The following is a 14,371-nucleotide window of genomic DNA, read 5'->3' on the forward strand; positions in this document are numbered from 1 at the left end:
AAGCTATATAAAATGATCTGTCTAACATGTGCTTGAAAAAGATAGTCACATGCATTTTTATTTTACTACAGTATTTTATGAGGTCTAAAATGGGCAAACAAAACAATGTGTGTAATCTCTATTAAGGACATTGACGTTCTCCACTTAGTTAAATTAAACAATAATATGATTCATAAACAAAACAATGTATGCAATCTATGTGTATGGACACTATTTTTATTTATTAGTGCTCAATGAAATTATCAAAACACCAGCACAAAAAATAATTGAAAGCAGAAAATTGAGCCTTTGCATACAAAGTAGCCACTTAGTTTCAGACCTATATGCTTGTCTATGCAGAGGAGGTATTGTGTGGGTTTTAAAAGGAATTGGGATGTGAGACTTATTGTACAAAGAATCCCAGGGGATCTATTTTCTGCATTTTATAAAAAAGTACTGTTGTTTTTCTACGGACTTCTCAAATTTCAGCTACAGAATTATCAAGATGTACAGTATAAAACTGACATTGCATTGTAACACTGCTACACACTTCCTTCTACTGTTGGCAGTCTGTGAAGTAGCCGATGAGTGGCTCTGGTAGTTTTTAGAAAAAACTGAGGAGTGAGTGTATAGCAGTGATTTCATGGGTGCAGATATGAGTTACATTTTAATTTCACAGTGCCTCTTTCTTTCTACACACGTGTTGTGTAAGGTCCCCCTTTTATTAATTGTATTAATATTTATTTCTCTGTTAAAAAAACTTGTTTTGGGCTACATTTAAAGACAGGTTTCTCTTCAGATTCAAGTGTTTAGTTGTTATCTCATCTTTTTAAAACCGATGAAGAGAACACAACACCTACAGTCCTGGCACAACACTTCTCTCATAAGACTTCATTATCTTTCAAAGAGTACAAACATACACAGTTAAAAACTTTAATTGGACTGTTTTTGAAGTTCTTAAGAAGGAGAAACATATTGTCCCAGAACTTCAGAGGCCGACATATTTCTACAAAAATGTTTTTGCCATTCATTTTAATTTGCTTTTGTCTGATGCAAGCCTCGTTATTAGTCCCCTTTTATCCTTTTGACCTTTATTTCTTGTGAAACAAAACAGAAGGACTTGTGAAATCAAGAACAGAGGGAATCCCTCAAAACACTGTAATGAGCTCCCTTGCTGTCGTTCCTTGGGGAAGACGGGCCTGGGGAAGGTCCTTACAATGTAAAGTTTAGAATCTGAAGACAATGTTTGTTAACATGGATGTTTTCCCAAAGGTATTGTACTGAACAAAAAAACACAAGTAAAGTTATTACTCTACCAACCATATATATCATCTTATGTATTACCTGCATTTTTTGCAGTATGATACGTTCTGTCCTTAATATGATTTCTTTCTGCATGACAGGTTTAAAATGAAACTTGAAAAATTAACTTAAAGCAAAGAGACCTTGCTTTCTATACAGACCCATGGTCTATTCTATGCTTAAGGAACATTGATTACACGTCTACTTAAAGTAGAATTTCCACCTTATCAGAAGTGTATCGTGTATGCTATGAACAACATTTCTTCTGGTGGGTGAATGATTAGAAAAAAACAAGCAGCATTTTGATTCTTTGCAATAGGTTCCCAAATTCTCCCACCTTATATTGTTTATTTCCTGAATCCAATGGACAAATTCCAGTTTTTGAAAACACCTTAACTATCTCAGTTGTAGGCAGTATTAAAAGGATTACCCATGGTACTTGGGTTTTACATGGCTTTTACTGTGTACATGCCACTAATGGGAAATTTCCTCATTAGCAGATGCATAACGTCTGTTAACACAGTGGTAGGTTCCCAGTACAAGTCCGTTCTTAACAATATGTGTGCATACAATACAATACATGCTTCTAGCTAGTTTACTAGTTGTGACTACATGAAAACATTATTTACAAAACATGCTTAATTTATAGGATAACCAGTCCAGCTGTTTGAAATAATTGTTATTCTTATTCCCATCATCATTGGCTTCATCACCAGTTACAACTGACAGTTAGTCTTGGGGTCAGCATGTTCAAATCCCTTTGTCATGACAACCTTATGCCATTTTATTGAAATTGTAGTACTGTGCTATGCAATATGCATGCTTTGCAGAGAAAGCATTATAATGACCCAGTCTCGATATTTTATTTCAAGCATCCCGGGATGCAGTGCATAGAGGAAAGAGAACAAAAACCATGGAATTCATTAGGTCTCCTCTCTAGGCAATCGATTGTGCACAACAGATTGAGCTCTAATTTGCTTTTTAATGTTTTCTGTTGCCAAAGCCTTTCGGATGGCTGCGAGGAAAGCAATTAAAGATTTGTCTTATAGCCAAATTAGGTATAATTGAGAGGATTTAATTCAGCCTTTTTTATTTCACAATCAAAGTGAAGAGCTGTTAGACATTAAATTAACAAAAGTGGTGCTGGGGTCAGTTTTCAGTGTGTTGCCCCTGTATTTTTCCAGGATAACCCCTTGATGAGATCTCGGTAGTAATGCTTGTGTTTTGTTGCAAGTAGAAATGTAAACATACCCTGCTTATATCCAAAGGCTTACTTAAAAGTTAAAAAAATATTTGAGTTAGCTTTAACAAAATGCAGATCCATTTTGTCACTTTATTTGGAAGTCTGGTTTCCTGTTTTAAGTAGACAGGTACAGTAAAACAAAATTATGCTTGTATATTTAATCTATAAATTCAGTGCATTTATATACAGCTGTTTGTTTTCAATATTTAGCTTTCATATAAAGCATTATATGACGTTAGAAGAATTTTGGTAAAAGAAAATGTATTTAATTATGTACTGCCTAGGCTACTTTGTTACTGTTATGCTCATGACAGTGTAAAGACATACTGTATAGAAGCCACTAACAAGTGAATGAGTATTACCATGGCTATTTGATTAACTTTGTTTTTTTATTCTTTTCTTATACTGATGTATCTGGTTGATTGTAAATGTAATATGTGTAAAATATTAATTTTCCCTAATTAGGGTGTACCTGATACTGTATATTAAAATCAATGTCGTGTGCCATTGTCTGAAATTCAGACAGATATTTTCTGCCTTCAAAAACAAAAAGTTAAGTCCCTAATGAACATTCAGATTATAAAACAGCAGTAGAAATTGCAAAGAAAAGTGACAATACACTACAAGAATTTGTTCAGATATTATAGAAAAACCTAAATTAGTATCCACGTTTGTTGTGATCATTACAATATGTTATTAATCCTCCATCCATAGTTAGAATGGATAACATTAATTATAAAAGCTTGATAACTGAAAAAAAAAACAATTCATGATATCATTCTATGGCATAAAATGTGAACAGCAGGCAGCTAGGCCTCATTTTAATAAGCAAAGTCTGAATGAGGTAAGAGATTAAAATATAAATAAGAAGTACCTACTTCTTCCCTTGTTATGTTAAGGAGTGCCCTTTCAAACCATAGACCGGATAATTTTAGTCTTATGCAAATCAGTATTTTCTCAAACTCTACACACAGCTTGTTTTATAAATGTTTTAACTCCTTAGTCTAGGTTCATTTCTTTTGTTCTTTTTCAACAACAACAACAACAACAACAAAAATAACAATAGCAAAAGTTTCTAGAATCTGCTTACATTCCAATTCCAATATGGAAGATTGATTAAATAATATTTTTTAAAAATAAATAGTTGAAGTATTCAATACACTTAATAATAATAATAATTTAATAATTGCTTACACTTATATAGCGCTTTTCTGGACACTCCACTCAAAGCGCTTTACAGGTAATGGGGACTCCCCTCCACCACCACCAATGTGCAGCATCCACCTGGATGATGTGACGGCAGCCATAGTGTGCCAGAACGCTCGCCACACATCAGCTATCAGTGGGGAGGAGAGCAGAGTAATGTAGCCAATTCATAAAGGGGGGATTATTAGGAGGCCATGATTGGTAAGGGCCAATTGGAAATTTGGCCAGGACACCGGAGTCACACCCCTACTCTTTTTGAGAAGCGCCCTGGGATTTTTAATGACCACAGAGAGTCAGGACCTCGGTTTTATGTCTCATCTGAAGGACGGCGCCTGTTTACAGTATAGTGTCCCCGTCACTATACTGGGGCATTAGGACCCACATGGACCGCAGGGTGAGCGCCCCCTGCTGGCCCCACTAACACCTCTTCCAGCAGCAACCCTTGTTTTTCCCAGGAGGTCTCCCATCCAGGTACTGACCAGGTTCACACCTGCTTAGCTTCAATGAGTTGCCAGTTGTGAGTTGCAGGGTGATATGGCTGCTAACCAAACCTGCACTTGACAATAATATTTATCAAAATCTGCTTTATTTGATCTTTATAAAAAACCTGATACTGTACACTGTACAATCAACAGTTTTACTGAAATACTGTATTTCTGAGTTATCTGGGGTGATGTGGTCATTCTCTGTCTTACTCTGCTAACCGTGTTTTTGCCATTCCTCAACTTCTTGAAAATGCCTTGTTTAGTTTACTTAGTGTGACTCTTAGATGCCTTTCTGGCAAATTTGTGATAGTTTTTAAAGGTCTAACTCCACACTGTGTATCTTTCCTCAGATGCCAAGACACCACTTTATATCTGAAAGGCCTATTCAAGGTTAATAAAATATAGTCCATTTAATCCAGAAGATAAGAATCATGTGCATTTTTGCTTCATAGCAGTAGTATGCTTAAGAATAATTTCCTGAAGTTGATCAATTTCCATTGGTGGAAAACTGATTAAAATGCAATTCAAACAGTATTTGTATACTGCCATTTTACACTTAGTAGATATTGTCGGTGAATAATAAAGCAAAGCTGGAGTTATTTTCTGAACATAGAAAAATCCACTGAGATGTCTTGTGTACTATCAGTAACGTTTTATATTTACTCTGCTTCTTTCATTTAAAGTACAGTAAATGCGTTCCTCAGTTTACCCTTGGATACTTTTAATGGAAATTAAGGGTCAGTTTATAACCTGAGTGATTAGTAAAGGTTACCTTTTATTTTGAAAGTGGCAACCAATAGCAGCCCAGGAATAGGTATAGTAATATAGCAGGACAAACGTAATGGTGGAGACAGAAAATATTACATTGGAATCATAATAATAATAATTGTAATAAATCCTCGCATTTATATAACACTTTTCATTCTGACGAATCACAAAGTGCCTCAAATATAGAAGGGGACCCTTTTATCTACCACTGGAGTGCAGTGCCCATCTGGATGATACGCAGCAGCCATTATGCACCATTAGCTTCTCGACAAAGCAGACATGATGGAAAAGTGAGAAACTGTTTTGTTGCTTCAAGAGGGGTATTTTTCTAATTGCGGTATCTGCGAGAGGGCTACATCCCAGTTACTGTCCCCATAGCAGTTGTGCTACAATTTTTTAAAACCTTCTGTACTTAAGTATATACTGATACAGGTCTGGATAAAGCGATTGTGCCAGAGAAACTAGTTTTTTTTTTAAAATCTGTTGCAGCTTTAAGGGTTTGACATAACCAAATAGTGAAACAGCCAAACAGTGCGTATACTACTGAATTGTGCACACAATGTTATTCAGCTTTTACGTGGGAGGGGGTAATGGCTAGGGTTGTGGCAACATTTTCTGCTCTGCTCCTGGGTTTCCTTTGGGGTATCCGGCACACTTTTACAACATTTTACCCCTTGACCTGGAGAATATATCTATATGGTCTGTGTGTTCAAAGATGCCTGGAACTGCACTTTATGAACCTGGATGCTTAGGGTGACACATTAGACTTCCTTGTTGCTACTAGGACAGCTTGGATAAATTACATCTTGGATACATAGTTCCCATTGATAGTTGCTACTTTTCAAATTGAAAGGAAATGTCCAAATTGGCCTCCATCCATGAAGCTAATTTTGGTAGGCCCACATGAGTTTGAAAGAGGAAACTGTAGAACATGTCATTTTTACAGAAGAGGAGCACTGCATGCTATTCTGTTACCCAAAGACACCTTAGGGTAGTGCTTTACAGGTAAGTCTACCTATGGCCAGAACTGGGTGATATTCCATTGATGGAATATGTCAGGAAAAAAGGTTAAATCCATAACTGGAAATTTTATAATTACACAATAGCACTGCATAAAAGCAAAGACAAGTACAGCAGCAATGCAGAAACCTTTTTTTATTTTTCATTTAAAATTAGTTGATCAAGAGTTTTTTTATGTGGAGAAAAAAAGGTTTCAAAAGCTTGTTATTTGGCTGCAGCATTTGAGAGTCTTCCATAGATAATATTCAGGATGAAATTCATATATTGAGGTAATAATTAATACATTCATCCACCATAAAGGAGGGAATTGTATTCCTCATTAGTCTCTGCTCAGACATTTTATTTAGTTAAATGCATTAGCTTACCTGAAGGGACACCAACAGAAGTTTTTTTTTGTATTTCTGGATTCACATGTCAAGGAAAAAAAGTTATATCTTTGTAGAACAGCTTTCATTTTTTAAAGTGTTGTAAGTTAGTTTTTCACCCACTGTACATTGGAAAAAAAACATTAAAACTTTGGAAGATACATGGGATGCTTATTAATTTATATTGTATATGTTCTAAAAGGAGACCCTAATCTATTGGAAAATCCAAGCTGTTTAGTAAGGTGGGGTGTAATTTGGGAAAACAGTAGAATGCACAACTGCTTGAAAGGAACAATATAATTATCACCCTCGGGTCACATACTTAAAGATCAATTTAATTTTTTTACCATTTGGCAAAAGATTTGACCTTTGAAACCGCAAAAGGTTTTTCTGAGTGTATAATTTACCTTTAAGTGTATGACTTTAGAGTCTCTTTCTTGCTTGTTATTAGTTATGTAACCCTTACAGAAAGTTTTGTAGAGTTTCACATTTATTCACTATGTTTTTTATTTTAAGGATTGTAGAAAAAAGGAGACAAACCAGCATGGGTTGGCTACAGTTATATGCACATCGCATTTTCCATGTGAAAAATTAGAATTCATGTTTGAAAATCCATGTTGTTGAGATACTGTAAAATCTTATAATGGTACCTGTTCATATGCCTAGTGTTATGTATGATGTGCTCAACTCATTGCGATCCATTAGGTCTAATTTACATAATCCCTCTTCTAGTTGCCTTACCTGATTTGGGACAATTCAACAACAACTGCAAGTACAATTCCAGTAATGTATAGAGTGCTGAGACTATTTTGCACTTTAAAGGTATACAGTAGATGCAGATGACTAGCAGTTGTGTTGTATTTTTATATATGAAATATATATTCCCGACATAGTGAATGCTTTGCAATGTCTCTCTTACTGAGTGAAAAAGCTGATTTTTTTGCAATTTATATCAACAACATCTTAGATATTTTTGCACATATACTATTATTTTCACATCCTGCATACTCATTAATTTAAAGAGAGGTGTAATATCTTTGCATACTGAATAAGCATGTTCACAATATTTCATAACCAAAATATTTATTTTAATGTTATTATTGTTTGAGGGACAAGGTTTGACAGAGTGAATTAGTGGTTAGGTGCCATTACGTGACCAAAGGGTAATTAGTTCAGATACCAGGTGTGCTGCCTCTATATATTTGAATAAAGAACTTTACCCAGATTGGTCTGACAAGACCACTTAATAAAAAGGCACACCCCTAATTTGCAAGTAAAAGTAAGTAACTAATATATCTGTAAATCACTTTGTATAAGAGTGTAATACTAAATTAATCATTAAGAAAGGTACTGATGTCAGTTTTTCCAAACATAGCACATTTCTCTTTTTATGATTAGATTCCAAACATTACAAGTTGGTGTTCAGGCTCTTGGCAAATGCATCCCATTCATTTGGTTTGCAGCTGTTCTGAAAACAATGACAATCTGACCAAACTTTTAGTTAAAATGTTGCAAGCCTCGAGCTACAGTAGTAAGAAAACGTAGAAAAACAATGGAATTTGCTTTGTTCATGAGACAGAACTTTTGACCTTATCTGAGGTGTTAATACAGGTGTTCTAGATGCTGAATAGGCACACTTAATTTTCTAAACAGACGTGGACAATTTCAGATAATTTTCAAAGGAATATAAAACTGTACTTTTTAGAGAAATAAGCAACCAGACAGTTTAATGTTTGTAGTTGTGCTTTATTATTCCTCTACTTGTTGAAAAGACAAAACCTAATATTTAAAACTTAATTACTGTATACATTACAGAGCATTAAGATCTTTTCAGAATATTAAGAACAATTAAAATTACTTTGGCCCATCATGTTGTACAGAAATATCTAACTAGGTGTTGGTCCTGGTTTCAGCACTATATGATTTTATTTTTTTCCCATTCTTGTTTAGTATTCCTCATTATGAGTTTGCACACACACAGGATTAAAAATTCTGAATGAATGAAATGTACAGCATGCTAACTCAGTGGCTTAGTTGATTTAGTTGGACTGGAGAATTAATACAAATACCTCACAGATACCAAGTCTGAAAAATAAAATGAAAGCCTGTTTATTCTGAACACTTGAACAGCTGTGAAAAATCCATCTAAGTTTGATTCTTTGTGGTAGTGCCTTTTGTCTTATGTGCAGTGAATACGATCAACAGTTTTAGGTTACTTTAACAGAGATTGGTTGGGTAATTCCTAAATGCCCTTGGTGTGGTTCACATTTGGGATTTGACCTTGAATAGCAGACTCAGTGTTGTCTCTCAGACTCAGTGTATTTCCCTCTGTGCAAAGCATCATGTACTGAGGCACATTGTTCAGTAAATTAAAAGCCTTTTTGGACAAAAGAGTGCTGGCATGTTGATATACTGTACAGCATATACTGATATACAGCAGATAGCCAAAATATTATTTCTTCTTGCTGTGTCAGCCAAGTGTACAGTTCCTTTTATAGACCACCAAACTGTTTTTTTTCTTTCATATAACTCTAGTACTAGACTTTTGTGTTGTGTGTTCAATGCTAATAAAAGCAAATGAAAAAACTTTTTTTGAACTTAGGAAAGGTTACATACAAGCCTAGGGCATTTGAATAATCCTACTTGTTTATTTGCTAGTAGTACTGTATAATGTATGCATTAAACAAACTGCTTCTTAAAGAGTCCTAATGAAACAGCTCTGTTCCTTGTTTGAGAAGGTGGTTTATTCTAGGTATGGATCACTATTAGCCACTAGAGGTCCCTCTTTAACTATTAGAAATGAATCCACTGTGGAGCTCAAACATGAGATGCCATATTCCCACACTGTTATCTGCCAAATCATAAAGGCGTACAGACCTAAAACAACATTGCAGAGTGATGTCAGTGGAGCTTACATTTTTAAAATATTAATATTTCCATTCCATGTTTGCTTTGTCTTGGGGACAAATAAGATGATTCTTCTTATATCCATTCTTTTGATCGGTTACATACAGCTTGGTCGCATTTTTTAAAGTCAGGTGTACATTACTCCCATTCATGTGCATTGCTCTATTCACCTGTTTGCAATGCTATTGTGTGGTGGAGTTTTCTAATTTATTCCTTTAGAAGTGATTTTCTTGTTAGTCCCTTTCCCATAATGGCCTCATATTAGGATACAAGCTTGTTACTCTGAATGAATCTTTTATGGAGGCTTACCCGTTTTATGAATGTGTGTCTGTTCCATCTGTGTTTATATTAAAAAACTGAAATTCTGTGGCTAGACCTGCAATGATGACCTGCTGTTGTGGCATTTACGTTAGATTTAGCACTAATGCATATACAGTATATACATCATTACAATCTTAGTATGAGAACATACTGTGTGAAAACTACAAAGTGAAATTTTAATAGTTCAGTCTAACTTTTTGTTTCAGAGCTTAAAAATATTTGTCTAGATAACTCTTAGGTACAGTGCATGTTTTTATTGTAGAAAAATATAGATGATAGATTACATATTTGCTTTAGCTGTTTGTACTGTACCATTGCTCTAGGATGAATATTAATCATGGTTTCTGAACTTATGATATTGCATCTTGCAGTCATTAATCTTTAAAACACACCTTATTTTATACCTGTTAAAGAATGATAGATTTTAGTTTGTGAGGGTACTGTATATGAATGATGATGAGCTAGATCTGCTGTTTTTTACAGAGAAATTTGGTTCAAGCTTATATAAAGAAATATAAGCTTCTTTATAATTACTTTGGCAATCCTACCACTATTTTACTGTTGTATGATACAACAATACTTCAGGGTGAATAAACTTACATTACATATTCAAGAGTGGGATTCAGTTATATAATTGTTATGTAACATTTGATTTAGAAGTAATAGCACTTTATTCTAGTACAGTACATGGAGTTCATTTGATGGTTTCCAGTCAATTCAAAATGTCTCAAATAATTAAACTCCTGGCACTTGTTGATTCAGAGTCATTGTGCACCCAGATAAGTGGATTTACCTTTTAATTATTTTTTAACAAACTTGTTGACAGAGTTGAGAAAATGCAGAACTAACTGTAAAAACGTCAGTGAATTAGCTTGGCAAAGGTTAAATGGGGCATACCTAGAAGGAAGAAAATAATTCATTTTTGTCAGTTCTGTTCAGAATCACATAACCCAATAAGGTACAGTATTTTCTGGAATATACACAATTGTAGGTTAGTAGAGACCACTGATTTTTTAAAAACTTTTTTGAGCACTCGCTGCTTATGTATGCAACATCAGGATACTAGACCTAAGATATATTCTTACTGTTGATTGTTGGTTTCATACTAATGTGTGTATTAATTTGATTTTGGAACAATGACAAAAGAAGAACAAACATCCAAACTATTAGAGTATAAATTTGATCAAAAATCAAATAATAAGATCGTTAAGAAGTATTTATTGAGAAATGTCATTGCTATTCTCTATTCTCTATAATATTTAAGAAATTACATACCTTTATTATTACTTATAATTATTATTACATATTAGGATGTATTTTTTTAATTAATGAACTATTGCTTAATAATACTAAAAATGATATGATGTTTGTAATTGAAATTTTAGATTTATTCTCTTCTGGTTTTAGGAATTTGTCATGAAAGGATGAGACCCATGATTTTATTAACAATGAATGAGTATTGTAGTCAATTAGGGAGCTATTTTCGTTCCTAAGGGGTTGAAAAATGATTTCTTAATGTCTTTGATATTTAATTTAAGACCTATATTAAAGTTGATAAAGTTGATACTGACAATGCAATTATTCAGTGGAGTTCCTTCAAAAAAGTTTAAATGTATAACTTCTAAATTTTATGACAGCATGAAGTTTTAAATAGGTAATTTTTCTGAGAGTGCTTTACTTGGACAAAACATTTAAACCAGAGCAAATTAAATTTCTTCCCCCTTATTTTTGGATTCTTTTCTAGTTTTTCTCATATCTTGTTTATTCAATATATTATGCTACTCAGGCTGTTCATTTGGACTGACAACATGCAGTATCTTACCATCCTACCACACTAATCTGACTTCATATTTGCATTATAATGTATTATTCTCTTTTAAATATGCCCATAGTGCACTTGGCACTGACTCATGCTAAAATAAAAAAAATACTTTCTGCACTCTGGGAATTCAGCATTCAGGAAAGTTGGCTCCAAAGCAAACAAAATAACTTTTCCCACTATTGAGGAAACAGTCCAATGGATAGCACATGCAGACAGGATACTGGGGCAAATAGCAGACATGATTAAATTGATAAGTACTGTATAAGCAGTTCTATCCTAATTAAAACATAACCTGAAAGGAATTGTACTCACAATTGAAAAAAAAAATGGATGACATCCTCTGAAGAACGACTCATTCAGTAATAACAATATTCAAGTGGAAAAATAAAGTATTTGCACGACAATTTAATCCATCTGCCGTTTTACCCTTTTATTCTTTAAAATTTTGTAGAATGGTCACACACTGTACATTTTAAAGCACAGCAGGAACAAAACTGAATTTCCGTTTCAATAGCTGAAAAGGTCAGTGCCAACGTAACTGGAGAGCGATCTGAAAGAAAGTCATAATTTCTCCACTGTGTGAGAACTCATTTTCAAAGGATTGTGAATCATATGGTTTCTCAAGGCTAACTGTTTATAAAATACCCAATAACATACCTGACGTCATAACTTTCAGAAACATACTATTCCTTTTTCTAACTTTTATTGTAAATATGCCCACTTTGATGTATAATTTTAAACATGCTTCTTGATTTTAAAATTAAATTTTCTGATTTACAGATGAAACATTCATTATTTGTTTGTATCTTTCTAGAATTAGCAATCATTATATATAAAACAGTAAACTGTTGGAAGGAGAAAATATACTACGGCAGGTATTATATGCCTCTCACAAAATCAGCAATCTAGTACAACTCTTATGAGGATATGAGTGGCATTCAAATTAGAGATTTAAAAAAATCCTTTCAATTTTTCATGGAAAATGGCTAGAATGTAACATTTTTAAAGGCGTATGTTGGCAGATTTAGGCAATATTGGGGTTAATGGGTCAATTAATGGTTTCACCCAGATTTTCAAAGATTTCAAGGGGAAAGGATTTGGATTCTTAAGTATCCAATAAGTGATACTTATTGCTAAATTAAGCTTATAAGATGTCTTATTTTGGCAAGCACATTAATATACAGTATATATTAATATATTTTAAGAATTACTCTTATTTCTATTGCACTTGCAACTGCCCAGGAGAAACAGAAACAGAAACAACACAGCATATATACAACATCCAAAGCATTCATTGTGAAGCCATCTGCTTCTTTTTGTACTGCAGGCTTCTGGCTGTGAACAGTAGAACTGTTCTGCCAGTGAGAGGGCTAACACGAATCTCAGTAATAGCAGTACAAGCCTTCAACTAATCAACCAGCCCAGGATTCCCTATCCTCTTTGATCCACCCAACTCCAGGCATAATCAGCCAGGTGTGAGTTTCCCCCACAAGCTCCTGATCAAAGTGAGCTGGTGGATTGACCTACTTTTCAAACTAGCGGCCATTGGCTTGATTCTCTGACAGGAAGCTTTCACCTGATGAGCGAAATCCAGAGTCCCATTGTAATAGTGTTAATTTATAAGAAAATGATAAAGGATGTCTTTACATTGCTTTTGAGGATTTTGTAAACCTGAATCAGGTCCCTCCATAATATTCTTTTCTCAAGACAATAAAGGTTCTTTTCCCTCAGCCTGTCAGTGTTGGACATTCCATGAAATCCTGGAAAGTCTCCGGTTAATCTTCTCTCGATTGATTTCAGAATAGCAATATTTTTATGTATAACATGGCAACCAGAATTGTTCACAATATTCTAAATGAGTCCTTACTATTGCATTATACAGTACAATTTCTAAATGGCTTACCTTAATTTATATTCAAACCTTTTAACGATATATCCTGGCATATTGTTTGCTTTTCTTAATTTCTTCCTGATATTGGCTAGAAAATGTGAATGATGTGTCTACATAAACACCTAAGTCATTTTCATAAATATCGTTTTCTAGGTTAGCATTTCCCATTTTGTATTTATAGTTTATGTTTTGCGTGCACAACCACTTGCCTACATTAAACATCATCTGCCAGGCTTTTGACCAGTGCTTGTAAGTGTTTTTAAAATTTCATTGCCTTGACTGCTTCTACAGTGTTTGCTAGTACCTACAAACTTGACTCATTTAAAACCATACTGGAATTTAGATCAATTATATAAATTAGAATAAGAGCAGTGTAGCACAGATTCTTGTGTGTGCACGTTTTTTGTGAGCTCTGCGACCAATTGGTATCCTATCCAGGGTGTATCCTGCCTTGCGCCCTTAGCTTGCTGGGATAGGCACATGTATCAAATCAAAGTAAAAATATTTGCACAAAGAATAGTTGCTTTATAAGAGATAAAGCAAGCTTTGTTCAACTCAGGACAAAGTGGTCGTCTTAAATTAATTTCCTTAATAGCAAGTTTCTAGTTGTAACTACTCCTAGGACCCTAGGACTTTTTTTGCTTAGATTATTTGTGCCTGAATTTGTTAGGACATTTAGACAAGTACTTAGGGATTTTACATTTTAAATTTGGGAAAGTCAATTGAATATTCATTAGCCCAATTCAGTGAAACAGCTTTTCCGATACTGGCTGATGGGCGATTCACAGCCAGAGAGATCATCCATTGCTTGGTGAGCACACATCCAGACAGGGTAATAAAAGGAATTCCAGAGAGATGATGCATGAACTGGTTCATTTGATATGTCAATAATAAAATTAAAGTGAGCCAATAAACAACAGCTTGCTTTGTTGATAAAGTAAAAGAAATGAAGATAGTCGTTTTGAGTAATTGCTTTAGCATCATATTTTGCTACAGTATCAGATGTTGTTACACCTTGTTTACAATGTGATTTTCATTTAATTATGGCAATCTTAATCTTTT

General features: G+C 34.2%; 1 protein-coding gene across 1 annotated transcript in view; it reads left to right on the forward strand.

Annotated features, from left to right (window-relative positions):
• The window catches only part of pde1a (phosphodiesterase 1A, calmodulin-dependent), a 116,460-nt gene that overhangs the window by 1,269 nt on the left and 100,820 nt on the right, over positions 1-14,371 (forward strand). The gene's annotated exons all lie outside the window — the stretch shown is intronic.

The sequence above is a fragment of the Lepisosteus oculatus genome, chromosome 12, assembly GCF_040954835.1.
Source record: "Lepisosteus oculatus isolate fLepOcu1 chromosome 12, fLepOcu1.hap2, whole genome shotgun sequence".
Taxonomy (NCBI): Eukaryota; Metazoa; Chordata; class Actinopteri; order Semionotiformes; family Lepisosteidae; genus Lepisosteus; species Lepisosteus oculatus.